Here is a 26,614-nt window from a genome sequence, read left to right as displayed (position 1 = left end):
TATTAATGGAGATGGGGTTTTCCTAGTTATTGTTCTTGGATATAATGAAGGATCATTTGAGGCTAATCAAGAAACCACCAAAATGATTTAAAAAGCAAAATCACTACAGCAGAGGTATTGGTAAATTAGTGTCCTAAAACAATTGGTATGTGTAGAATATAAAGTCTAGCATAGTAAAACACACTTTACAGGCTCATATTTGATGTTGCATGTATCCTTCCCTTCAGGTTGTTGCCTTACAACTGTGCCCATACAATTCAATCAAGCATGTCAGCAGGAAATGACTTATACAATCAATACTCCCTCCATTCCACTTTACTTGGCTCAAAGTGATGTTGAGTTTTGATGATTTCAACTGATAGTGGTGTTTCTATAATCAGTATGATATTTACTTTAATCTAATGGATTCCGTTATTTGGTCAGTTTCCTAGTCTCTCCAGTTGATGTGAATCGTATATTTTCATTAAGATGAAACTGTTGTTGCCAGTCTGAGTTAACTATCTAGCTTCGGAACTCTGGGTTGTAAATTTGAAATCCGGGCTTATCACAGAAGTTGTAGAAGGTATTGACCATTTATTATTCTTATTGACATGTTAACTGTCATTGCACTTCACTAACTTGTTATTGCCACAAAGAATCTTCAAAAATTTTGGAGATTTGTGGAGATGATTCTAGAGAAATGTGAACCATTGAGGCAGTTTCCTGCGGATTGGTTGGATCAGCAAGTTGAAACAAAATTTTTACTGGAGGGAATCCGATATGGCGGTCTTATGTTATCTGTTACTTCTTGTCAGGATGATGTAATATACTATGATGAAGGTACCGACACTTGTACTTGTTTTTATTTGTTTCTTTGAGAGGGAAAGTGTTGGAGGATAAATGTTCATTAGTTTATTTGTTTCTTTGAGTGGTTAAATTCAACAAAGGATCTGGATCAGTCACAACCTTGTCTTTGTCAAACATTGGGAACCTTGGACTTCCTATTGGCTCACAACCCCTATCGAAAAGATGTATTATGCGTAAGTACGAATTTTGGCAGAAAAATATACTCTTGTTTTCTACTTTCATGGTGTTTAAGTTAAGGACTATTGCAGAGATGGTCAATCGGAAGTAGATCTTGATCATTCTGAGTGTTTTGGCCTATTGCCAGGTATTTCTTTATGTGTGCAAATACATTTTTTTGCAGTATATTCAACAATAAATTATTGCTTATTACATTATTCCAATTGTATTCAGTTCCTCTTCTATATAGCTTCCTTGATGTATGCATAGTCCGTTCTGAAATTTTTGTTTTCCTTAAATAATGTGATTGTTTCTTTAAAACATCTTTTTGAATCCTAAATGCCTTTAAATATCTCAGGGAGAGTTGATATAGAGTTGATCGTCGATATTCCTCAAACGCTGAGCCGAAATCTTTGGGGTAGAGAGACAGCCGGTGTTGTCACAAAAGGTATTAATTTCTGCTTGAGTTGTAACTGTCATCATTTCTGTAGTCATCCATACGTATAGGCTTCTAATTTATATCAAACTGTTTCAGTTGAGTGCAACTCAAAAGTTCTATATATGATGACCTTGATAACCTTATCTACGCAACACCGGATGAGGGATCAATGAAAGAAGCAGAAAACCAATCCCCTGATGAGGAGTTGCAAGCAGGTAGCTAGAGTCCACATAGGTTGCACTTGCACGATCAGCACTAGTCCCGGAAAAAGTGAGGTACGAATGTCGTTCTTTCTTGTTACATGGTGCTAGTTTATCATCTGCCCCCAATGTTGTGATACAGGCTGTTATTTATGCTGCACTTTACTTGAGGCTGAAGAAGAATAGAAATTCTCAAGACGATAGCCAAGAGATAAAAGCATCGAGGATAGTTGATATTTAAGAGCCCAAGAAGAATTTAGAAGAGATGTACTTGTTCAGGTCCTAACTATGTCGGAGAGATAGTTGGACTCTTCACACGTCAGACTCAAGTTCAACTGCGACCTCCCCACCTTAAAGGAGAGCACTCGAAAGAAATAGTTGTAATCGATTCAACTGTGGAAGCTTATGTTACACCCTAAGTACAATGAGGTGAGGGTGGTGGAATCACAAACTTAATTATTGTGATAACAGCCTTGATATTGAGTAAACTCAAACAGCTCAGGTCAAATTCTCAGCTCTTCCTCTAAAATTATGTGTTAGAACTTATGGTTTATTTGATTTACCCATTTTTTTTCTATTGTGAAGATAACTCAATTTTGCTTTGGTATGGTTACTTTTATTGATATGGCTGCTATCTGAATAGAAGTAATTCTTGATGATGTGCCTGCTTTGATGAAAGTCAGTTCCTGCCTTGAGATGTGATATAAATGATTATTTTTTATTTATAAAAAGAAAAAAAATGTGCATTATTTTTGTGCTTAACTTGATATTAGATGCAAATATTACGATAAACACTCCCCACATACACAAAATAACGCAAACACATTGATGTCTAATTAGAAAATTCAGTGTGCCAACATTTGTTAGCAGTTGGGCGGGGAGGGGACATTGCATTTGGCGGGAAGAGCTAGGGCGAGATCGGGATCAATCCCAAGTGAGGGCAGTAAGAATGAGTTCTTGTAGGAACAGAAGCATTGCAAGTCAGCCCCAGTGACGGCCTCACAGCACTCGGGCGAGGGCATCACTGGGTTAGGCGGCGTGACAGACGGCTTGCATGCAGTGAAGCCGACCGTCACATTGCACAAGGTCATTGCCATTGCTCCGTCGAGAATCACGACAATAGCCGCTACCAATGCCACCACTTTTGCTATCCCACCAACATCCATGGTAAAGAACTAAGGTAGATGAATTTTGCTTTTGGTTATTGATTGAGGACTTGGGATATATAGAGTGATAAAATTGTGAGTCCGTGAATGTGATTTGCACTGTTTGTGTCACGAGGTGATATTTAGTTGGGCCCCTAATTATTGTTGTGATATTTCTCCTCCACTCAATTAAGATTTGCTAGATTTCGTGTCTATAAATTTCATTATCTTACTGCTTCTGTCATCAAAAAATATTTTTTTTTAAATGACACGAGTTTAAATACACAACTGATAGAATAAGAAAAAAAGAATAAGTAATCTAAAAGAGAAGAAAAGAAAAATAGATAAAATAAAAGAGGGGAAGAGAAAAAAGTAGTGAAAGTTGAGTTAGTGAAATGAGAAGTCTAAATCCTAAAACATAAAAATTCAAAAGTTTCTAATTAAGGGACGAGGTAGTATAACTTTTATTTTTCGAGTACGAATTTTGAAGGGAGGGGGCAAATTAGCATTATCATATTGAACTCTTAAAATTACCTTGTTATTGTCCCATGTATTGTCGTGGTGATTTTTTTATTGCAACTTTCATTCTAATGAAATTGTTAGTGCCTTCGTCATCCTTTTCCCTTTAATTTGAAAAGAGTTGCGTCATGTTTCCAGAAAAGATTAATTTCATTCTATGGAGATATATTTTGTTGCATAAGGACAAGTTTAGACTTAATAGGAACATTTTAAAAGCTTTATTTAGTTGAAGCGACGAGCCGGCGTGCGTTTATAAAAAAATATAATGCTCGTTTTATCTCCAGTGATCATGTGAAGAATACAGCGGATAAATCTTGCTACTTCTGTTCTATAATAGATGTTGAATTTTACAAAGGGTCCGTTTTATCAATCCATGAATTTTACAAAGGGTTTGTTCGGTACACGAAATTAGAATTAAATTGGAAGTAGAATTATATGTTGTTGAAAGGGGTGCTTAAACGGTTCTCCAATACTCGATTAATTGGAACCGGAACTGACCGGTTAATTGAGGAACCGTGAACCGGAGAATCGGTTCCGCCGGTACCGGTTCCATTTAAAAAAAGGGGTATAAACCATATAACAATTCAATTTTAAATTTTTTTATAAATTAATATACTAACAAACGTAACTTAGTTGAATTAATTTTGAATTCAAACAAAATAAATTGAAACATTGAATGACTTAGATTTAAACCGTGTTAAATTTTCGATCTCTGTTTTATGAAGTATTTAAAATGTTTACACTGTGATGCTTTGAGTCTACAATTATTTCCCCAATCCAATTTTGATAAACTAACTATTATGAGTATGACCTCATGAGTTCGTTTTTCATATCAAAAAGAGCTTATACATGTTTAAGATCATTTAAGAGAAATATAACTTTATAACAAATTTGATGTAATAATTCATATAACATACGATTTTAACTTGTTTGTGAATAATTTATTCATTGTTATGTCTTAGGAAAATCGTTACAAAAAGATCAACTAGTATTGAAAATCCCATTAAATATTTGTTTAGCCAAAAAAGGGTAAAATGAAATTCAATGTAGAACTCTTTTTTGTGAAAAAATATTGCTAAATTTTAGAATATTTTTTTTAAAAAAATAATTGCCAACTACTATTTGTTAATCCGTTTGATGATTTATTACTAAATAGAACTACACTTGACATCACTCTTACCCATAAATTAACGACATGGATATTGTTGTATTGTTGGTTTTATTTGAATGTTAATGTATTATTCCCTCCATCCTCAAAATATAGACAAACTTATAAATGGTACGAGTTTTAATGTGTAATTGGTAAAGTAAGAGAATGAGGGGAAGAAGTAGTGGAAGGAGTGTTAGTGGATTGTCAAGCCCACATTATATATGATGTATATAATTATTATTTGTTGAAAACTTTACAAATTTAGACTTGGTCTGATTTTGGGGATGACACAAAATGGTAAACTAGTCTATTTTTTTTATGACGGAGGGATTATTTGTTAGTATATTTCTAGATGTTGGAATTTTATTTTTATTTTTTATATTGAATTATTTAAACTTATAAATAAATTCTGAGTAAAATTACAAGCTGATTCTGGTTCTAAAATAAATGAAAATTTGAAATTAGATAATCGATCAACCGATCCGATTAGAACTGGAACCGGTCAAATAAGCGACCTAGTTGTTGAAGTCTAATTCAATTCTAAATTCTATAATTGGTAAAATAAAGTAATTGACAAGAAACTGAATTTAAAGAAATTGTGCACACACACTATACAACATACAAATACAACTCGTGCGCAATACACATACTGCACACAATATACACTGAGCATACACCCAATACACACACTGCTCACACACAAAACACTCACTCCAAGCACACAATACACATTGCACACAAACAATGTACTACATTGCATCACACACACACACAAACACAAACACAATACACACTCTCATTGAATACATGCACCCATAGTGTACGGACACACACACAATACACCCTCCACATATACAATACCCCCACTAAATATACATACTACACCACATAAATACACATTACACACCCTCACTCAATAAATATACATACAAAACACACACAGACACAATGCACACGTATGCTATATGTGTGTATTATGTGTGCACAATATGTATGTATATTGTGTGTGTTTGTATTGTGTGAGTGTGTGCAATGTGCATGTGCATGTCCAGTGTGTATTGTGTGTATGTGTGCGCTATGTGAATAGTGGCAATGCTTGTATTATGTATGTGTGTGTAGTGTGTGAAGTGTCTAGTGTATATGTATTAGTGAGTTCGAGTCAATCGTGGCACAACTTTTAAAAAATTTATGTTTACTTTGCCAATCAAAAAATGGGAAGGATATTAATTTGCAAAGTCAAAAGAGATTAGAGAATAAGTCATTGCTAAGTTTTCATCAAGCAAGACAATTTTTTTGTGAAAAATTCAATAAATGGGTTATTCTGAAAAACTGTTTCCACAAATGGGCCGGATTTTTTTATCTGTCTTTGGGTGTTGCAAATTTTAAGAATTCGTATCTAGCTACGCATTCTTAGAATGCATAACTTAACTAAATTTGAATAAAACACAATAGCACGTTTCAGTATTGGTAATCCCCATTTTCGCGAACCTTATCCAAAAATGCACCTTTTCGTCCAATTCTTGCAAAAATCGCCCAAATTTGTCTAATTGTTTCCCCCTAAAGGTAATTTACGTGCTTTCTTCATAATTTAGCATTATATTCATGGTTTATGGTGAAAATTGTGATTTTAGGGCTTGTAGTTAAAAATTCAAATTTCATGTTGTTGGTATAAATTGTATGTTTTCACTACTAGGGTTTAGCATGTAATGTCTTTTGAATTATTCTTAGGTTTGGTATATAGTTTAGTTTTAATTATTCAAATATTGAGATAAAGTTGTGTATGCAGGATTATGGAGATAGAATCTGTTTGTGTCCTTTTATATTGAACGGAAGAATAGTACAAATTGGTGGAATTGGTTTGTCTTATGAGCCACTTGTGGCAAATGCATACCTTGTGTTGCATAAGTTTGTTCCATACAATGAGTTGGTTAACAGAATATGTGATTGTATTGAAATCAATGTTAATGAGTATAGGATTATGTTACTGAGTATAGGATTACTTTTACAAGAAGCGTGCAATTCAAGTGGGTAATGGATATAACTTTGTGGGCATTCGACTTTGCGATGCACATATGAGGGATATGTTTGCAACAACTATTCAATCGGGTCAAATTGAGTTATTCGTTGACATAGTGAAGTTAGTCACGAGCCGGCTAATTTTGGGGATGTTGGTCCTGATTTTGGAGATGGTGGGCCTGAGTTTGAGCATGGTGGACTATCTGTTGGGGTTTGGAGCCCCTTGCACAGCGGAAGACTTGTACAAAACAAATAAATCAAACACGGATCTATTTGACCGATTATGCGATTAATCAATTCACATGTTAAACAGATAATTGCATGCTAGAACGCAAATAATTCATGCTCTAAGAAAGTAAATCCTAAAACATGAATTCTACGGTTTAGAGTTACCGATTTGATTCTCCAAAGAATCGTCGATTGCTCGCGCCTTCTCCACGTGATGATCTTCAATACTAGACCACAGATCTTCTCTCTGGTTCCCGAACTGTATCTCGATATCAGGGTGGGCTGATCTTATCAAAATACTAGGACTCGAATAAAGAAGACAGAAGAAATCCTTTTGAGAATAGGTGAAGAATTCGAAATTCTCTACAGCTGGAGATTTTCAAAAATTTCGAAAATTACAAGAAGTAAAATTGTGATTGTTCTGTCTCCTTTATTCTCCTATTTATATTAAGTTCCTTATGGGCCCAGACATGGATCTATGGAAGGTTTTGGATATGGGCTCCCCCAATTAACTTTTTACTAATTAAATTGAACCCACAATTTAATACAAGCTTATATTGGAATATTACGAGCAGCCACTACAGAAGTAATATTGAACTCTCCCCATCCAAATCCGAAATTACAAGTAATCCGGGTTTCCGTTATTTATTATTTATTTCCCGCGCTTAAGATATAAATGTCCATTAATTAATTAATGTCTGCTATGGACTTAATTAATTAATATCTTATTAATTCCAAGAGTGGACTTAACAAGAAACATTTATTTATTATTCATAGAGTAATAAAACTCCAACTGGCCAGTTTTCCGAATAATAAAACCTTGTCCGAGCTCCTCTTGAGGACATTATCAAACGAGACTCACCTCGCGCACGTTTCAACATAATAGCAATCCTAGCACCGCTAGATATTAATCACCACTACCCAATGTATCAGGATTATTGGGTTGCAAAAAACCCGCACCATTTGATAAGTCAAAGTAGTGCATAACCAATATCGTATGCTCAATGCTAACATATGTAGATTAAGAAATAGTATTTTATCAAGACCTAGTCTTTCAGTAGATAGCATAAAGACACGTCTTGCTGTTAGATCCGTTCAGTGCTATACCACACCAATGTCATCTTATTTCAGTAAGACTTAGAAATATGCGGACTGACATTGCAACCTTTCACGATAGGTAGCCAAAGCCTATCTAGGTTGTGAAATTCTTCTTTTTCTTTTGCAAAGCATTGCATAGATCTGACCGTGTTACCTTAAAGTGGACGACGCCCACAACCGGTCTACTAAGCAAAAGACTTAGACTTTGTTTACTTCTTATGCATTTAAATGTTTATAAAACATCTTATAAATGCACAAGCAAATACAATGTAATAATAATAGTGATTCTATTCGTGCGGAATTGCTCGAATAATACTGAATCGGGTTAAAAGTGGATTATAGAGTTTTACGTATACAAGCAAGATTCTATTCGAGCGAAACTTGCTCGAAACATGCTTTTCAGTATACCAAACCTAACACTATCTCCACAGAATGAAGTTAGTGACGATTCTGAATTTGATGAAACCCCACCCGAATTGAGTAATGAATCAAAAGCAACCCAAGAAGCATCTGATGGTGAGACATTTATGTCCCATTAGTCTCTGAAGAGCGAAAGTGAGAAGGAGTATGAGCATCCAGGGTTACCTTTCTTTTGTGCTCTACCGACGATAGAAGGTAATTACTACGAATATAACCATGATGATTCTGAATCTAGCAATTGGGTTTGGGATGAGAAGAATCCTACACGGATTAGGTTAGGAACCAAATTTTGATACCAAGCTAACGTTGAATTTGGAATCATCCACAAAAGAATTTGGAAAGTAAACCAACAAAGTGGAATGTGACATGCAAAAATCCGAAAGGGATGGGGAGACGACGGAATAAGACAATTTGTATTTGGAAGCTCTGAGCAACATTGAGGAAGCACAACCACAAATGGAAAATCAGACAATAGGTTAATAGACACACTTGTGCAGGTAATCCCAATTCTAGGGACCACGCCAATGTTTAATCAGCAATGGTGGCTTCGTGCATTAAGCATCATATTCTAAAGGACCTTGAGTATAAGTCTAACTCCATTATTGAGGATGTGAAGCAAAGGTATCATGTTGAAATATCATACAAGAAAGCATGGTATACTTGGAGGAAGACTATAGAGCTTGGTTTTGGTGGAAGAGAGTCATTATTAGAAGATTTACGTACTCATTTGCGTGGAAGGCTCAAAGGTAAACTTCTTTGCGTGGTTAGGTTTGATGCAAACAAGAAGTGTTTACATGTTGCTTACACAATTGTTGATAATGAAACAAGTGATAGTTGGAATTGGTTTATGAAGTTAATCAAACTTCATGTTGTGAAAGGCGATAGAGAAGTTTGCATCATATCTGATAGACACCCGAATGCAATGGAGATTGATATATGAGAACAATCGCCACGAGGCATTCGCCGATTTTGCTTAGAACATGTATGAAAAATGGCAAAATGCCAAACTGATTTGACCCCATGGGCGCATGACAAACTCAATGACAATGATGCAAGGGGCCTAAAACATGTGGTTAGACGAGTCAGCATCCATGAGGGTAGGTATGATGTCTTATCTGAGGCACGATCCAAAGGGAAGGGTGGAAACTCTTTTGAGGTCAAGTATTGGAGAAAATGGTGTAGTTGTGGGAAATGGAAGATGTGGAGGTTGCCTTTGTTCTCACGTTGCGGCAGTGGCCAGAGATCGAGGAGATAACATTCTACGCCTTGTGAGTAAGAACTATTTTAAATCAATTTGGGTGAAACAATATTCTTTTGGTTTTCGTTCGCTTAGGCACCAGGACTATTTGGAGATACCACCATGTACATTGGAGTGTTCAATAGGGAAACTTGCTCCTCGTTCTCGCGGTCGATATAGAAGAGCAAGGATATGGAAACAGATGGATGAAAATGCATAGGACTTGCAAGAACCGTGGACAAGTAGGGAATGATAGGCATAACTACACAACAAGGCGCGATGTGTGATTGTTTGTGGTTTGATTGTAGTTTGTAGTTGAACATTACTACTATTTGATATTGGGTTGTAGTTGAACATGTATTTACTATTTGATGTTGGTTTGTACCTGAACATTAATATTGTTTGATGTTGGTTTCAACGTGAACTTTATTTACTAATTAGAAAATTCGACGAGATTCAGTCGAATAGTAGAATTCTCTATTAAGTATATCAACTGATTGACCAATTAATTGAATATATCAACTGATATTGAATAACATTAGATACGTTTCAATTTAAAAAAATAAATGACTTTTTTATTTTCTAATAAAAATAAAATTTGTTTGACAAATTGTGGAAGATTAAATCATTTTGAATTTTTAAAGCATATATCAAACGATAATTAAATTAATTTTTTTTGATCAAAGATAGTATTATTAAAATCAGAAGAAACAATTGAAAGCCCAAATTGAACCTTTAATTGGATTTAAGATAAATTTAAATGCACAATCGTTCAAATGTAGAAAATGGATTAAAAATTAAATAAAATTTAGTTAAATATCACAAATGTTGACGTCCAACAAACAACCAAAAACTACTTGTAACTATTTGGCGTAAACTTGTTTGAAGTTGCAGATATCCCTTTGGATGTATGTGAGGATGTTCTTCTAGCAAAGAATTTTGTTATAGTCAGCACAAATCCTTTAGTGGAGAAAGAAATATCGGAAGCTGCCCCAAACTGTTTACGAGCCGCTTCCCCAGAAGCAACATGTTCAGGAGCCACCCAGACTCATGACGAGCCTTTGTGTGTGACTCGCGACGAGCTGCCTCTTGCGCCTCATCCTCCTCAGCATCATCCTCCACTTCAGCCTCAACCTCCTTCGGTGTCTGTAATCTCACTCCTATTTATATTCGTCAAGGTTAACATCAAGTCGTTACCCATCATATGTGAACTAGATCCAACATGCCAAGAAGCACGCGGTGGGTCACTGTATCCTCCGCCGATCTGCGATAAACCTGCATCCCGTCTATACCCCGGTCTTCCATTATGGACACATTTCCTTCCTTCGCGCCTACCTTTGTGAAGGATTGCTCTTGCAGTGTCAATCGCTGATAATGCACTATAAAAAGAAAAAGAAAAATAAAAACTTATTACCATCATCATATGTGTAGAGGCAGTCTCAAAGATGTCTGGCTGGCCATGGATGCCGGGTCTAGTATTGTGAGTAACGATGATCATCCGAAACCAATTCATGTAGTCCGCATTCGAGGCTTCTGGATACACCTGTTGTTCTATTTCTCCCTGGGTCCTCCAATAGGGAATGTAGTTAGCATGATGATCTACCTAGTTTGTAGCTGACTTACCTCGCCTTGAACTTTCCCATCTCTCAAAATTGTGGAATTGAATCTCTTAGGGAAAATGTGTTGGGGGTACCAAAACTGTCATGCAACTCGATGACCCCAATGCGGCTCCACAATATTGTAGCAAATGAGGCAGTTAGTTGTTACGGACTCAATTCCCACTTCGGTTGTGAGAACAACTGGTGTGGGGTGTATAGACTAAATGAGCTCTCTCACCTAACAGACTAGTCTTTTGGGATGAGTTCTCATGTTTGGTCTGTATCAATTGGTGCTTTCATTGAGAGCCCAAACGGCTCAGAGTGGTGGTCGGGCAACGAACTCGTCGTGACCAATGAGTATGTTTGGGGCTGACTCGGAGTGGTGACCCATGGAGTGGTGGCCGGGCAAAGTATCCGCCGTGACCAATGTGGTCGTGGCCAACGAGAACTCGGAGTGGTGGCCTGGAAAAGAACCAGCCGTGACCAACGAGGACATTGGACCTTAAAGGAAGGTCGAATGTTACGGACTCAAATAGGTGAAGTGAAATTGAGAGAGAAGTATCAAACCAATATTACAGAGAGATGGAAAGAAATATTATTTCACGCACTCAAATTATAACAAAATATCAAACCCAATATTACAGAGAGGAAGAGAGAAAGAAATTATCATACCTAGTACCCAGATATCTCATTTTTATAAATGGAAAAAAATGCCCTCCAGCAACAAAATTGCTTTGGGGGTATTTTCGCTCGAAAATTGCGATGAACAGTATAAAAGGACTACCAGCGTGATTTAGGCGAAATCCAAATATTTATGAGTATACTTTTAAGAATAAAGGTCAAACTTGGTCTTAAACATATGACCATTTTAAGATTTTTGGTCCCAGACATTATGTTTTGGAATTTTTGCATCCCAAATATTTCAACTTGGATCACAATCGGTTCAAAACTGATAGTTCCATCAAATTGTACTCCCTCCGTCCCTAATAATTCGCCACCATTTGACCTGGCACGGATTTTAAGAAAATGTAATGGAATGTGAGTTGAAAAAGTTGGTGGCATGCGGGTCCTACTTTTCTACTATATTAGTATTATATTAAAATATGAGTGGAAAAGAGTTAGTGGAATGTAGGGTCCACTACCAAAAATGGTAAAAGTGAAATGTGACAAATTTTAGGGACGAACGAAAAAGGAAATAGGTGACAAATTTTCAGGGACGGAGGGAGTAACAATCAACGTGATTAAACACGACTTTGACCAAATTAAGTTGTTAAGTGTGATTACTAACTCCCTAATTATATCCTTAATTATAATGATAAGTTATCATTTAAAAACACAAAACAAATATATTAAAAAAATGAAATTAAAATTGGGTTGAGTGAGTTCAACACTTGGACAAATTTCAGAAGCAAAATCGTAATGTTTCTCTCTTACCCTCCCCCTTCTCACTTCGACGGAACCCTAACTCTCCTAGCGACGATAACTTCAACATCAAAATATATACATTACTGTCAAAATACAACACCATTCCACTCAACATTTATGCCAAAAAAATATACATAACTAAAGTCTTCACAACACGATTCCACTCCACATTCATGTCAAAATCCATACATTACTACAACATCAAAATACAAATCAACATCACAATGACAAAGAAACTAAATCCATACTTCACAACACTTGCTAATTTCTGTATGGCGCGATTATTGTCATCGCTCGATGCCAAAATAAAGCCTAAACTGTCCCCATCTGTCTCGGCTAACTTCGACAATGATTCCACGCCATTATCTTCTTCAATTGGCTCGACTGGTGAGCACCACTTGAATAAAGTGCACTCTTTTTTCTCACAAACAATGTAGAGCTTCCCCCTTGTAGGTTTGCCATGGCTTTTGACGATACGGAGTGAAGCAAGTTTCTTGCAATTGCACGCCTCGTATCGGAATCGAAGGTTACGTCGGCCGCCACTCTCGCCGGATCCGGTCCCGGTCCCCTCTGCTGAAAGTCTAACGCTCCATAACTAGGGTTCTTCGTTTTTGACACACTGAAAGATGAGAGGAAGGAAGAAGATGACATAAAAGTGTGAAACGCGATTTGGAATGAGAATCCTAATTAATGAATCTTAAATGGGACGGAGGGGATACTACTTTATATGGGCCCGACTTCAATTAATGACATACTTGGATTTTACATGGTTTTAGAGGGTGGTTTTGTATGAATTTGATCATATTTGTCTATTATTGGACGTGTTTATATATACTTCTATATTATGTTGGTATGTTGACCATTTTGTTAAGAATGTGTAGAAAAAGGTACAAACTATGTGGATGTGCAGCAGCCTTGGTTTGAGACAATTTTTACTGGAGATTTTGAAGCCCAATCAGCCTCATATGCATATCAATCTTTTCGTCTTTGAAAGAGCTTCGCGTGGGTATCTTACACGCTTCAATCAGAGTCCCGTAGAAGAAGTTATGACCGTGTTACGAACATTGCGCTGTCCAGAAAATTACACGCGGCCGGGTGAATTAACCACCCGGCCGGGTACAGTGTTTATGCGCTGAAAAGGTCAGAAAATGGTCGAAAATCATCACCCGCCCGGGTGAATTTTACTCTTTATAATTCTACCCGGCCGGGTACGTTATTTTGGCGTATTTTCTTGTCAAAAATGCGATTTTTTATGGCGGATTAAAGGGAAAAACGCCTGGGGTTCATGAGATTTCTACACTTACCGCCTCCACCACTCACACACACCTCCAAAAACACTTTGAGAGAGAGAATTGAAGATTGAAGACTCTAGATCGAAAGATTGGAGACTTCATCCCTAAATTCATTCCACAAGAGTTCTTAGTACCCATCTCTTATGTCTTTCATTGAATTCTTTGTTTCAAACATGGTTTTTAGGAAGAACATGAGTAGCTAAACACCTTTTTGTAGAATTCTTGGTGATGATGCATTAATTTCATAGTTTTTATCTAATTGATTTTGTTCTTACCTTGCTCTTGTAGTTATTTGATTATTCTTGGGTTTATTCCTTTCAATTGCTTGATCACCACTTGATTGTGTAGGATTAATTAGATTAATCGGGAGATGAAATAATTAATCTGGAAATAAGAATAATTCACACCTTAATGCAATAAAACTCGGGAGAGTTGAGGTTTTGAGTGGGGTCTTTGACCTAATCAAGCTTTTGGGAGTTAGGGGTTTTAGGATTGGAAGAGGACTTCAATCCTAGCACCTAATCTACAGGTTTCTCACCTCGGGAGGGGGTTTAATCTATAATTGTGGTTGACTTAGTAACTCTAGAGACACCAAAAGGTAAGACAATTTGATTGGATAAGAGCTTGGAATTGTGCATCGAATCCTTGAGTTCTATAATTTTCTCCATATTATCTTTTCACTCCGTGTTTACTTGCTTTTATTTGTTTATTTGCTCATTATATGCTTTTCGTAGTGTTAGAAAACAACCAAACCTTTCATGATTCTCTAGATAGTAGTCAACGTTTGTTTGTGGTAGTTAAGTTGATACAAATTTGTCTCTGTGGGATACGATACTCTTGCTTGCTAACTACTAATAAATTATGAAAATCTTAATCTAATTATTAAACTATCATCGTCATAATAAATATAATAATTACAATTATGTTTGTAATAATTATTTTACAAAAAATCTTATTATAATATTAAAATTAATAGTATTATTACTACTATGTTTTTAGTTTGCTATTGAAATCAAATAATAATTTAAAATCTTAATATATTTCCAAGTACAGAAAATAAAATAAAGTTGTATGGAATCTATTCTTAGGATTCATTATCTTATGAATATTTTTTTTATCAACTTATCCTTCAACCAAACATAGCATAAATGCAGTTTATGTAATGTTAATAAAATGTCTGTATTTTTTATTTTATGTATATGTAATTCAACTATCAATAAGACAATTTCACCCTTTAGTGCTTTAGTCACAAGCCGAAAAATCCTAGATCTCCATTATCCATTTATTGAGCTAAGGTTCATATTTAACTTTATCTTTGATACTTCTTCCGTCCCATATTAAGTGAAACATTTTTTTTCGGTACGAGATAAAAGAAAAATGAGGTTTTATTAGTTGAATGTAGATGAATAAAGAGAGAGAGGAAATATAATAGAGAAGAAAAAATAAGAGAACGAATGCCAAAAAAGAAAATTACTCATTTAGCTTGGGACATTCAGAAAAAGGAATATAAATCACTTAGCAAGTACTCCCTCCGTCCACGAATAGGAGTGCTGTTTTTTCATTTTAGTTCGTTCGCGAATAGGAGTCCCGGTTGACTTTTACCATAAATGGTAATAGGGTCCCACCATCCACTAATTTATTCTACTCACATTTCATTTAAAACTAATATATACAAGTGAGACCCCTATTCCATTAACTTTTTTCCACCCAACTTTCTTAACATTTCTTAAAATCCGTGCCGCCCATAAATAGGGCTCCTAATGGCGGACGGAGGGAGTAACATAAAGTGTAAAATTAGGATAGTACTATGGTTCGACTAGTGATATGATCGGTAAAAGAAGTTGAATAGTAAATGAATGGCTTTTACAGTTCGTTCTCCGGTCTACTTTTTAAAATATTGATTCGACTAATTATGCGTCAAACTTTTTTTCCCTTTCTTTCCCTTATTTTCGTTTGAAGTGTACGAGAAGCACTTTTACTAGGACACATTAATTTTCTGAAATCATAAACTTTAATAAATGATGCTAGATACTGTTTCATTGAAGGTATCTCAATAAATGAGGCATTTAATTGTCCATTTAATTGTCATAACATTATGAAATATAATAAATTAATCGTTAATATACTTGTCATTGTTACACCGTAGGCAATCCACAGTAGTAAGGCCAGTTTGATCAACAACCTAAATTTTAATTACTGTTCATGCACTGTTTAGACACAGAATATAACAGACCGTCGTCTTCTTAAATGCATCCACACTTTTGTAGTACTAGTAAATTCCAATTAATACTAGTTTTAATAAAATTTGGTAATAATCGTTCCGTCCCACAATCTATAACATACTTTGGATCATGATATGAAATTTTTAAAAATAATATCTTATATATTAAACGGTGAGAGAAAATAGTATATTTTTATAAATATAATGGAGAATTTTTTTATAAAAAAGAAATACTCCCTTCGTCACACTTAAAATGACACATTTATTTTTAATTTGTCACAACTAAAATGATATAGTTCCATTTTTGGTAAAAAAAATTTTAATTAATACACACACTCACTTTTTCTCTATCCAATTAACTATTCAATTCTCTTTTTCTCTATTTAATACTTACACTCATCTATTCTCTTTTTAATTAACTACATTATCTACAATTCCTAAAATCTCGTGTTGACTAAAAGAATGTGTATCTTAGCCGGGACGGAAGGAGTATAACCTTTTTTAAGAGGGAGAGTAGTCCCTACACACATCCATGTAAAAAGGGATGCCGACATTTTAAACCTCCTCAAATACCACTTGAATAATGGTGTTCATAAATTCTACAGTTTACAAAATCAATACACGCACTAACATGTAAAATTACACACACATCCACACACATTTATATAAACGCACAAACACACATACAGAAGGTCTCCCCCTTCTTATTCTTGGCCTCTCTGTTTTCCCATTTCTTTGTAGCCTACGTTACTAATTCGCCAAGAGATAACTCAGCTGCGATACTCGAAGAAACCCAGTTCAGGTAAACCCCCAATTTTTGGAAAAAAATATCTTCGGTTTCTCTCTGTGTGTTTACCAAATAATTTAGTAAAGATTTGATTTTTTTGATATACACTCAATCATCTATCTTTCGGTGATCTTGTAAGTTATAACCGAAAAAAAATCATTTTTTTGGCGTTTTGTTATATTCTAGTGGTTTTGTTTACATATGAAGCTGCATTAATTGGGAGTATCATTTTTGTAGATTGAATTACCCGAGTATATATTCTGAATTCCTTAATCAAGGGCTTTTCTGGCTGCAAGGAACATTCCTAATTGTGATTTTTAATTCATCTTTACAGGTGGGAAATGGAATTTTAATTATCCCCTTTTTCTAAATCTTGCATAATAAACAAGTTGTCGATCGATTGTTTGCTAAGATGATGATGTTTGAGGATATGGGCTTCTGTGGAGACCTCGATTTCTTTCCTATGAAGGAAGCAGACGCCTGCGCTGTGCAGTCTGCAGCTAATGCCGATGCTGAGGCCGAGGCCGAGGGAGTTGTGGAGGATGACTACACCGATGATGAGATCGACGTGGATGAGCTTGAGAGGAGGATGTGGAGGGACAAGATGCGGCTCAAGAGGCTCAAGGAGATGAGCAAGGGCAAGGAAGGCGTTGATGCTGCGAAGTCGCAAGAGCAGGCGAGGAGGAAGAAGATGTCGAGGGCGCAAGATGGGATCTTGAAATACATGTTGAAGATGATGGAGGTTTGCAAAGCTCAGGGCTTTGTGTATGGGATTATCCCGGAGAAGGGGAAGCCTGTGAGCGGAGCCTCTGATAATCTGAGAGAGTGGTGGAAGGATAAGGTGAGATTCGACCGGAATGGACCGGCTGCCATCGCGAAATACCAGGTGGACAACGCCATCCCCGGCAGGAACGAGGGGTCCAGCCCCGTTGGGCCAACTCCTCACACCTTGCAGGAGCTCCAAGACACCACCCTTGGTTCGTTGCTATCGGCTCTGATGCAACACTGTGATCCGCCTCAGCGGCGGTTTCCATTGGAGAGGGGCGTCCCGCCTCCTTGGTGGCCCACTGGGAAGGAGGAATGGTGGCATCAATTAGGCCTGCTGAAGGATCAGGGCTCCCCTCCTTACAAGAAGCCTCATGATCTGAAGAAGGCGTGGAAGGTCGGGGTTCTGACGGCTGTCATCAAGCATATGTCGCCCGACATTACCAAGATCCGGAAGCTCGTGAGGCAGTCCAAGTGTTTGCAGGACAAGATGACGGCCAAGGAGAGTGCGACGTGGCTGGCCATAATCAACCAGGAGGAAACCCTGGCGAGGGAGCTCTACCCCGACCATTGCCCGCCCCTCTCTGGATGCAGCGGCAGCGGAACATTCCCCATGAACCACAGCAGCGAGTACGACGTGGATGTGGGCGACGAAGAGTCCAATTTCGACGTGCAGGAGCAGAAACCGGCTGCTCTCGGGCTGTTAAACATTGGGATGGGTAGGTTTCACGACAGGCTTCCGATTCCAATTCAGCAACAGTCTCATGCCATCAAAGACGAACTAATCACCAACTTGGAGTTCTCGAGGAAGAGGAAGCCCGGCTGCGAGCTCAACGTGATAATGGATCAGAAGGTCTACACGTGCGAGTTTCTTCAATGCCCTCACGCTGAGCACCGCAATGGCTTCCTTGACCGAGCTTCCCGTAATAATCACCAGCTATCTTGCCCTTACAAGCATTTCAGCATCAAGCCAGTGACCTTTCCTCAGTCCTTTGTCCAGCATAAGCCATCTCCGTTGCCCGTGAACCAAACTCCAGCGCCACCCTTTGATCTCTCCGGTCTAGGTGTCCCAGAAGACGGGCAGAGGATGATCAACGAGCTCATGTCCTGCTACGACAACAATGTGCTAGGAAACAAGAACGCAAATGCCCTCAAGGAGCAGCAACGCAACGTGCATTGCCACCAAGACGTTGGCTACCTCCAGAGTCAAGGAATGGTGCTGGGAGGCGGCCTATTCGACGACAGCAACAGCATTCATCACAACCCCACAATGGTCCGAGCAGGGGATGGGTTCGATCAGTGCAACCACAACCCTAGTGAGAATTTCCAGCTAATGTTCAGTTCTCCGTTCAACATACCCGCTGTCGATTTCGCGGATAATTTCGGGCCAAGGGATAGCCTGGCAAAGCAGGATATTGCAATGTGGTACTAAAGGTAGTCTTGATACATTCTTTAAAAAAAATTCACCTGTGTTTACTTACATCTTGTGTTGTCTTTTTTGTTTATGATGTTAGAGTTTGTAGATGTTGTGTAATAATCAAAGTGGGGATTGTGGTATGGTATGGTGTCCCATCTCTTTAAAGATGCTTTGGTAGAATGGATAGAGTTTATATAGATGTCACATAAATAAGGTTGGATTTTATTTAATTTATGTTATTGATGTTAGGTTAGGGGCAGCCAGAAATGGATAAAGTAGAGAATGTGGATGGGCTGTATTTTGTTGACTGAGGAAATTGGATTGTCTTTGTGTTTGGGCGGTGTGGTCACATCTTCAATGGAATTCCAACTACTGTAGGAGTGGATTATATCAAAATCACTATGATTCATTTCCCATCAATACCCTTCTCTATCTTTTATTAAATGGAATTTGTCATCTCAATTCTTCTTGTAGTTTTCATCTTTTTTTTTTTTATCTTTTCTTGATAAAGTTTGTTTGCAGCTTCCTACACACACACACTATCATCAATCCCATGGACAATTGAAAAGTCATTTGGGGATGCACAAATGCTCTTCATTTGGTCATTTTCTCTCCCATTTGGATTGGTTTTTACTCTGTTCCATTCCACCAATTATTTCCCATTTTCTTGCTTCATGTGATGGCAGTTTCGCTCGCGCTTTTCATGGTAAAAAAAATAAATATTACTTTCCATAATAGACGTCACACTTTTCTTTTTTAGTTCATCTCATAAAACATATCACATTTTATTTTTTGGAAAAAGTTTTCTCTCACATTAATATAACTACTATTTTCTCTCTCCATTTGACACATAAAATAACATCTCCAAAAATCTTGTGTCGTTCCCTAAGTATATCATATAGGGACGGAGGGAGTAGTAATAATAGTAACTTGCAAGTATATAAATACACTATTTTCTATTACAAATTTTTGGATCCATCGATTACTACCAATAATGGAGTCAAATACAGAGATGGGAAAAATTATGATTCCTATTTAGGTCATTGTCCTAAGTCAATAAACACGATTTACGCCACATTATTGTCGCTCTACGTGCAATGTTTATTTTTAATAGTTATTACTAATATTTCCAAATTTCCGGGCCCATTAACTCCAATTGACAATTAAGTACAGTAAGTATTTGTTGTTATTATTGCTATTATTATTGTTATTTGTAGATTTTTGGGTTTTATCTACTAGCTCGTACAATTATATGTTGAAATAAATTTGGAACAGTTTAATTAACTAAGTAGATTTCAGCTCTGCATTGTTAACAAAGTTCCCATGTATAATACTCAACTCTTAGTACATCTTAAAATACAAACAAGAGATTTAAACTTTTCACCATGATCTATGAAACTTGAATTTTTCATGACTTCCATTAATGGCAGTTGACTTTAGATGTTAAAATATTACTACAGTCGTCTGTACATAGTTGAGTCATATTTCTTTATGGGTTGACCCATTATAGCTGAATTATTTTTTAAAAACAAATAACACATTTCTTTTATCTTACTTTACTCTTATTTGTTCTCTCTCCATCTCTACCTTTTCATTTCTTACTTTATCCTTCTTTTATTTAATTCACTTAAAATATTACTACAGTCGTCTGTACATAGTTGAGTCATATTTCTTTATGGGTTGACCCATTATAGCTGAATCATTTTTTAAAAACAAATAACACATTTCTTTTATCTTACTTTACTCTTATTTGTTCTCTCTCCATCTCTACCTTTTCATTTCTTACTTTATCATTCTTTTATTTAATTCACTTAACACAATTTTTTTTTAATTCGAGTCAAAAGTAAATGATTCTACTAGAAAGGAATGGACCAATTCTAATATCTGGGTGAATACACACGTACTAATAATTGAGAGACAAATAACAAAGTAATTGACCTAAAGATAAAGGCCCACAAATAAATAACTACACCTACAATAATTAATCTAAAAATGAACAGAAAGTAAAGTCACCTGTCCTCCCCTCCCCTGGCACCTCCCCCACCCTCCCGACATGCACAAAAACAAAATAAAAAGGGAACAAAATTTCTCCAATTTCTTGAAAAAATTATTTCTCATATTATGTACGTACATATGCCAAACTAGATGAAAAATCTTTTTACAATTCTCACTTAGAGCTTGCAAAACGAGCTCGTACTAGTGAAATTTCAAGTCAGGTTAAGCGTATCTTTTTTTCTGCATTCGCCCCTGCCTTGTGTGTCTGGGATATATATCCACGAGTATCAACTATAGAGTAGAGAAAAGAACAAAAAGGGCATTATGGTCTATTCATATTGACATTGCAAATGGGCATTAAGTGGACCTACCTACATGTTGAAGCAACATTTCTGGCAAAAGAACATGCATGGCTTCTCCTTCATCACCATTCACCACAAACAAGTTCATGCACCTAGACAACCTCTCACAACCCAATGAAAACACTAATTTTATATTAATAGATCCTCTTAATTAATCCCATGTCATTACCCATATCATCATTTAATAAATCCACTTTCACGACAAAACTAATCATTAATTATCAAAAAACCTCTAATTGGGAGACAAGTGCTTGGTATTACGCTGTAAGAGAACTGTTTGATATGGACAGACTAACTCCATATCTAATCGAAATAAAAATTGATGAATTACTAAATTATTCAAGTTTATTGGCACTCCTCACACACTTTTTGATAAATAGTCACTACTATTATAATAGTAGTGACCTGGCTAATGTGGTTGTTAATCATTTTCGTGGCGGTTATTGATTGATTAGTGTTTGTTTGTGTGAGGTTTTATGCAATCATAGTTAGGACATAACCAAAATTTCATGTGACTTGTCGACTTATTTAATGGTGATTAATTTTTTATGTAACTAGTGTAGTTTATTCTGTTACCTTCTGTTGGAATCAATTAAAATGAAATTGAGAATATAATTAGTAGAAAGGGGACATGAGATCTACAAGAGTGGATATGCGGCTAAAAATTTTAAAAGTAAATATTCTTGGTCCAAGACTTTAGTCGACATGTAATTTAATTTCTTCTAAGTACTAAATGTGCGAGCACGTAGGTGAGTTGTCAATTTGTAAATTTAACAATTATGATGTAATAACACTTTTAATCATCTTTTACTTTCGACCTTTCTTAGTTTTAAATGGACTAGACTAGAGTCTAGACATGCACTAATTTAATTATCATGTTAAAAAATTATCAAGCATTTTTATGACACGTGTCTTGTTATTGAAAGTCAACCCTTGAATTATACTCACTTCGTTCCTTGTTAATAAAGACATATCTTTTAAGCACGGAATTTAAAAATAGTGTGTTAAACGAATGATGAAAAAAGTAGGAGAGAATAAAGTAGATAGAAGAGAGAATAAAACAAAAGTAAAATTACTTTTTGCCAAAAATAGAAATGACTCAATTAACTTGGAACTTTCAAAAATAGAAAAATGACTCTATTAACATGGAACGGGGGGAGTATTAATACTCTATTCGTCGAAATCTTTGTTTTTACGTGTTTTAAAATTTTATTTGAATGTTATAATTAGAAAGTGACAGTGGAATATAGGAGCCACAATAATTTGATTTTTAATTTCAAATTTTTAAAAATTTTATTTTCAATTTAAAAGTTTTTAAGTTATATAATTTCAGTTTTTAACCTTCATTTTGTACATATATGCCATAACTTCGAATAGTTATATCATAGAAAGAAATAAGAGAGTAGTGGCCTTAGATTAAATGGCCCATTACAGATTTCCATATTATTATATTGGGCGGCCCAAATTCTGTTTGTGTGGGTTTGGACATAATGCAGCCGGTTAATTGATAAAGAAGAACATTCAATATTTTGAAAAATATGTTTTTTTAAGATAACGAATCAATGCATCTTTTCAGAATTTGGTTCATATGTTTAGAACGGCAAATTGTAGTCATTCAGGTACGTTTCTATATATAATCAAGGCGTCTAGGATTTAATTAACACCATTCTCTCATTCCTAAGAACATTTAGAGCCTCCATAATAGCAATAGACTAACAAATTGTCTAGCAAAAGCCTAGTAAAAAATTTCTCCTGCCATATCATCATGCCCTTCCCACAGTTTAGCCATAAGCTAACCTAACAACAGCCTGACAATAGGCTAGCAAGAGCCTAAACAATGCCCTAGCCCAACAAATAAATTGACAAATACGAAATTAAAATTAGAAAAATACGGAGAAAGTGCAACAAGCCGTATATATATAGTTGAAATAAAAAATAATAATTTTCGGGCGTTAGCCGATCGCTCGCCGCACAATAGGCGGCTAGCATCGGCTAACGCCGGACGTCCGCGCCCGACCTCTCGTCCGTCACGCATTAGTCCGTCTCGCTAGCCGCATGCAGTAGTGGACTAACGCCACGCACGAGCCGCTAGCCGGTGGCTAGGGCGGGCTTTAGTCCACTATTGTAGATGCTCTTATGTTCAAGCATCACTTTATCTACTCGGAAAATACCGAGCATCATTTTGTGTTATACTTCCTTTGTCCCCAAAGAGTATGAACTATTTCTTTTTCGTCCGTTCCTGAAAAGTTTGAACTTTCTAATTTTGAAAAACGCAAACAGCACATTGCCCCTACACACCATTTTATTTACAACTTACACCATTGTCCTTAACAACTTATACCATTACAATGTGGACCCCACTTTTCATTAACATTATTTCCACTACCTCTTTCTCTCTCTTACTTTTTCCCTTATTTATTAAAATCTGTGTCGAAACCATTGTTTATACACTTTGGGAACGGAGGTAGTAGCTTTTATAGTTCTTATCTTACTTGTGGGTTCGATACCTATTATACTGCATTGTAAGTCTGTTCTCTTGCAGATCGTAGTATTTTTAGGTTTTCTATTACTTGATTGTGAGAAACTCAGCTGCATATTTGTACACTAAAAATAACAACTTAGACCCTTGTAGATCCTAATATGTTGAGATATCATATTACCAACCAGAGACGAAAGTAGTCTCAGAAATCAAGAACTAGCGAAGTTGGTGAACAAACATCTCCAAGAGGCCATCGAGGCCAATGAAATAGTACAAATTTGTACTCAGAATTTTTAAAACAAATTGGCTTCATTGACATGCAAACATGAAACATGCAATTTATATATGATATCCAGAGAATTTATTGTCGATTTCTTCATGTATTTTTTTTTTCTGTATCTTTCCTTTGATTAGACAAAGCCAAGTATTTGAACTATTCTCCGCTAGTAATTATAAAATCGTAGTCCAATATTTTACGGTTTGATCTTGGAAAACTTATAATTCAGTTTCAATTCTATACATTTTTGTGATACCAAACAATGAAATTGGAATTGGAGCCTCCAATTCCAATTCTATGGTTCGAATTCTATGTTCCCAAACACACCCTATGGCAAATTACAATCTTAACCTTTTTTTTTGGATTGGGGGAATGGAAATTTTTTCCTTTATTTGATTACAAACATTTCCAGAAAAGTTCTATTGTAACATACTAACATTAATCCATTTTATGAAGTTTCGAAGTGAACAATGCAAGTTTTATTTATGATGCCAACACAACTTTGGACATTAACTATTTAACCGACTCATTGATAAGCTACAATTAGAGCATGCTAATATCCTCTCATTCTTATTAGGAAAGTGATTTTTTTAACATTATGGCAATGAAATAATGGGGTTTTTAAATAGTAATTATGCACTATATTTTTATTTTTAGTTAAATTTATATTTTTTATATTACTTAACTACTCTTACATTAAAATTTGTACTTAAAGACACCTATTTATGGACATAGTTCTAACTTAGGCGTATACAATTTTTTTGGCATCATAGTGACCACAAATTTAAGATGAACAATTTTTTTTCTTTCCCCTTTTATTGCATTTATTTATTTAAAGACTTATCTTTAAAATTTTAAATTATGGTAATTTTATTAATTTTATATATTTGGTGCACATTTGTCTATAACTAAATAATGCTATATATTAGCAAATGTATAATGATGGGTTTCTTATTAAACTAGTCTTTACAAATTTTAATTTAAATAATTTAATATAAATATTTAGCTATTAAAAATTTATTACCTAATTTTAATAAAATATAATAAAAATAAAAATTTTAACTTATGGCAAAAAAAATACTTATAATTGAATTGTAATTTTCAATATTGATAAACTTATTCACTTTGTCACTTTTGATTCACAAGATTGTTTATGAAATATTAAGAGTTCTTAGCTCAATTGACAATTCAATATATTATTATTTTTCTTAGCTCAGTTCAGTATATTATCATGTATTAAAATAAAAAAGTAAACAGATAATGGCAAAAAAAAAACTTCATATCGTACATTTCAAATTTGAATAAGAAAAATGTTTTAATTTTTTATATTTTTTCATATATTATATAAATAATTTCATTGTTTTATATTTTAGAATATTTAACAAACATGAACAAGCTATGAAAGAATAATACTAAAGAAAATGAAAAAACTGACTAAAAATATCAAAAAATTAAATAAAAATTTATTTGAAAAAAAACATAAGTTATCAGATTATATTATAATTAAATATAATAATTTAGTTATATAGTGTGTTAATTAACACTACTATATTAATAAATTTATAATCTAAATTAATGATTTTTTTTAGATAAGTGTTAAATTACATATGAAATTCTTTGAAATTCATTTATGACTTTGATGCATACTCAAGCTTATCTCTAATTAATGAACATGCATTTAGATAAAGATATTTAATTTGATTTAATTTTCCTTAACTAAAATATCCATTTAATATGATATTAGCGTAAATTAATCACAATATAAAATAGAATTATTGCAAAAATACATAAGAGTATTATGGCATGGAGACATAATATCTCTAAATCACTACCCTCCTCTCAATGCAAGTTAAAATAGTTATAAGGTTATTAGCATGTATTCTTATAAAAAAAACAATATTTTGTTAACGGTAATGGGCAAAAATGTACAAGCTCTAAAATTATGTCTACATCTCCAACGACTATATCAATAATTAATGAAATAATCTGTTTTAAAAAATTTATTACAACATACCATATCAGCGTTCCAAGGTGTCCTTTCATTGACTTTCTTCTGTTGTAGTATCAATTTATCATTCATTTAATAAATCTGACCTATTAAACTCATCAATAATGTGAATCAACCAAATGTTGAAGCTTCTTTTAATATAGTAGAAGAGAGAGAGGGAAGCCATTAATGACGGATGCAAAACATGTTTCAAAAGAAACAGGGGAAATCTAATGAAATTTAATTTTTTTTGCAAAATTAGACGATAAAGTAATATTCAAGGAGAACAGATTCTCCTCGAATATCATATGGCAACCATGTCACCACCACAATGCACTTCAATGCTCTACTTCAAATGTATGACGTACAATAAAATTTAGGCAAAATAAGAATAACCAAAACCAAAACCAAAACCAAAATCTGAAACTGTGGTCAAAATGTTTTATTCATAATATTCAAAAAATGTAGTTTATTGGATAATAACCATTGCATACCTGTAGTTTTTAGATGTATGCATGAAAAAATCTTTATTACTCAATTCTCTTCGAAAATCTT

The 26,614-nt window shown here is 35.1% G+C and overlaps 1 long non-coding RNA gene and 2 pseudogenes across 7 annotated transcripts; 2 read left to right on the top strand and 1 right to left on the bottom strand.

Annotated features, from left to right (window-relative positions):
* Positions 1-451: 451 nt before the first annotated feature.
* On the top strand, positions 452-2,334 carry LOC148933353 (uncharacterized). 4 transcript variants are annotated; one of them, XR_016130573.1, is made up of 6 exons: positions 452-562; positions 636-1,019; positions 1,095-1,150; positions 1,361-1,450; positions 1,538-1,656; positions 1,784-2,334. It is a non-coding gene; the product is annotated as an uncharacterized LOC148933353 (long non-coding RNA). The 4 variants fall into 4 exon arrangements; XR_016130572.1 differs by having other exon boundaries at positions 453-562; positions 1,538-1,711; XR_016130569.1 differs by having other exon boundaries at positions 454-562; positions 1,538-1,716.
* A 119-nt stretch (positions 2,335-2,453) lies between these two features.
* On the bottom strand, positions 2,454-2,807 carry LOC125220120 (putative lipid-transfer protein DIR1 pseudogene; annotated as a pseudogene).
* A 13,781-nt stretch (positions 2,808-16,588) lies between these two features.
* Positions 16,589-19,421, top strand: LOC125221806 (protein ETHYLENE INSENSITIVE 3 pseudogene; annotated as a pseudogene). Of its 3 annotated transcripts, XR_016134487.1 has the most exons (3): positions 16,590-16,792; positions 17,112-18,976; positions 19,209-19,421. The product of XR_016134487.1 is annotated as a protein ETHYLENE INSENSITIVE 3 pseudogene, transcript variant X2 (transcript). The 3 variants fall into 3 exon arrangements; XR_016134488.1 differs by having other exon boundaries at positions 16,589-16,792; positions 17,015-19,421; XR_016134486.1 differs by having other exon boundaries at positions 17,112-19,421.
* The last annotated feature ends 7,193 nt before the right edge of the window (positions 19,422-26,614 follow it).

Source organism: Salvia hispanica, chromosome 1 (genome assembly GCF_029641045.1).
Source record: "Salvia hispanica isolate PSC_SH4W2 chromosome 1, Shi_PSC_v1, whole genome shotgun sequence".
NCBI classification, from domain to species: Eukaryota; Viridiplantae; Streptophyta; class Magnoliopsida; order Lamiales; family Lamiaceae; genus Salvia; species Salvia hispanica.
Note: the sequence above shows the minus strand (reverse complement) of the source record. Positions and strands in the feature narration are given on the sequence as shown.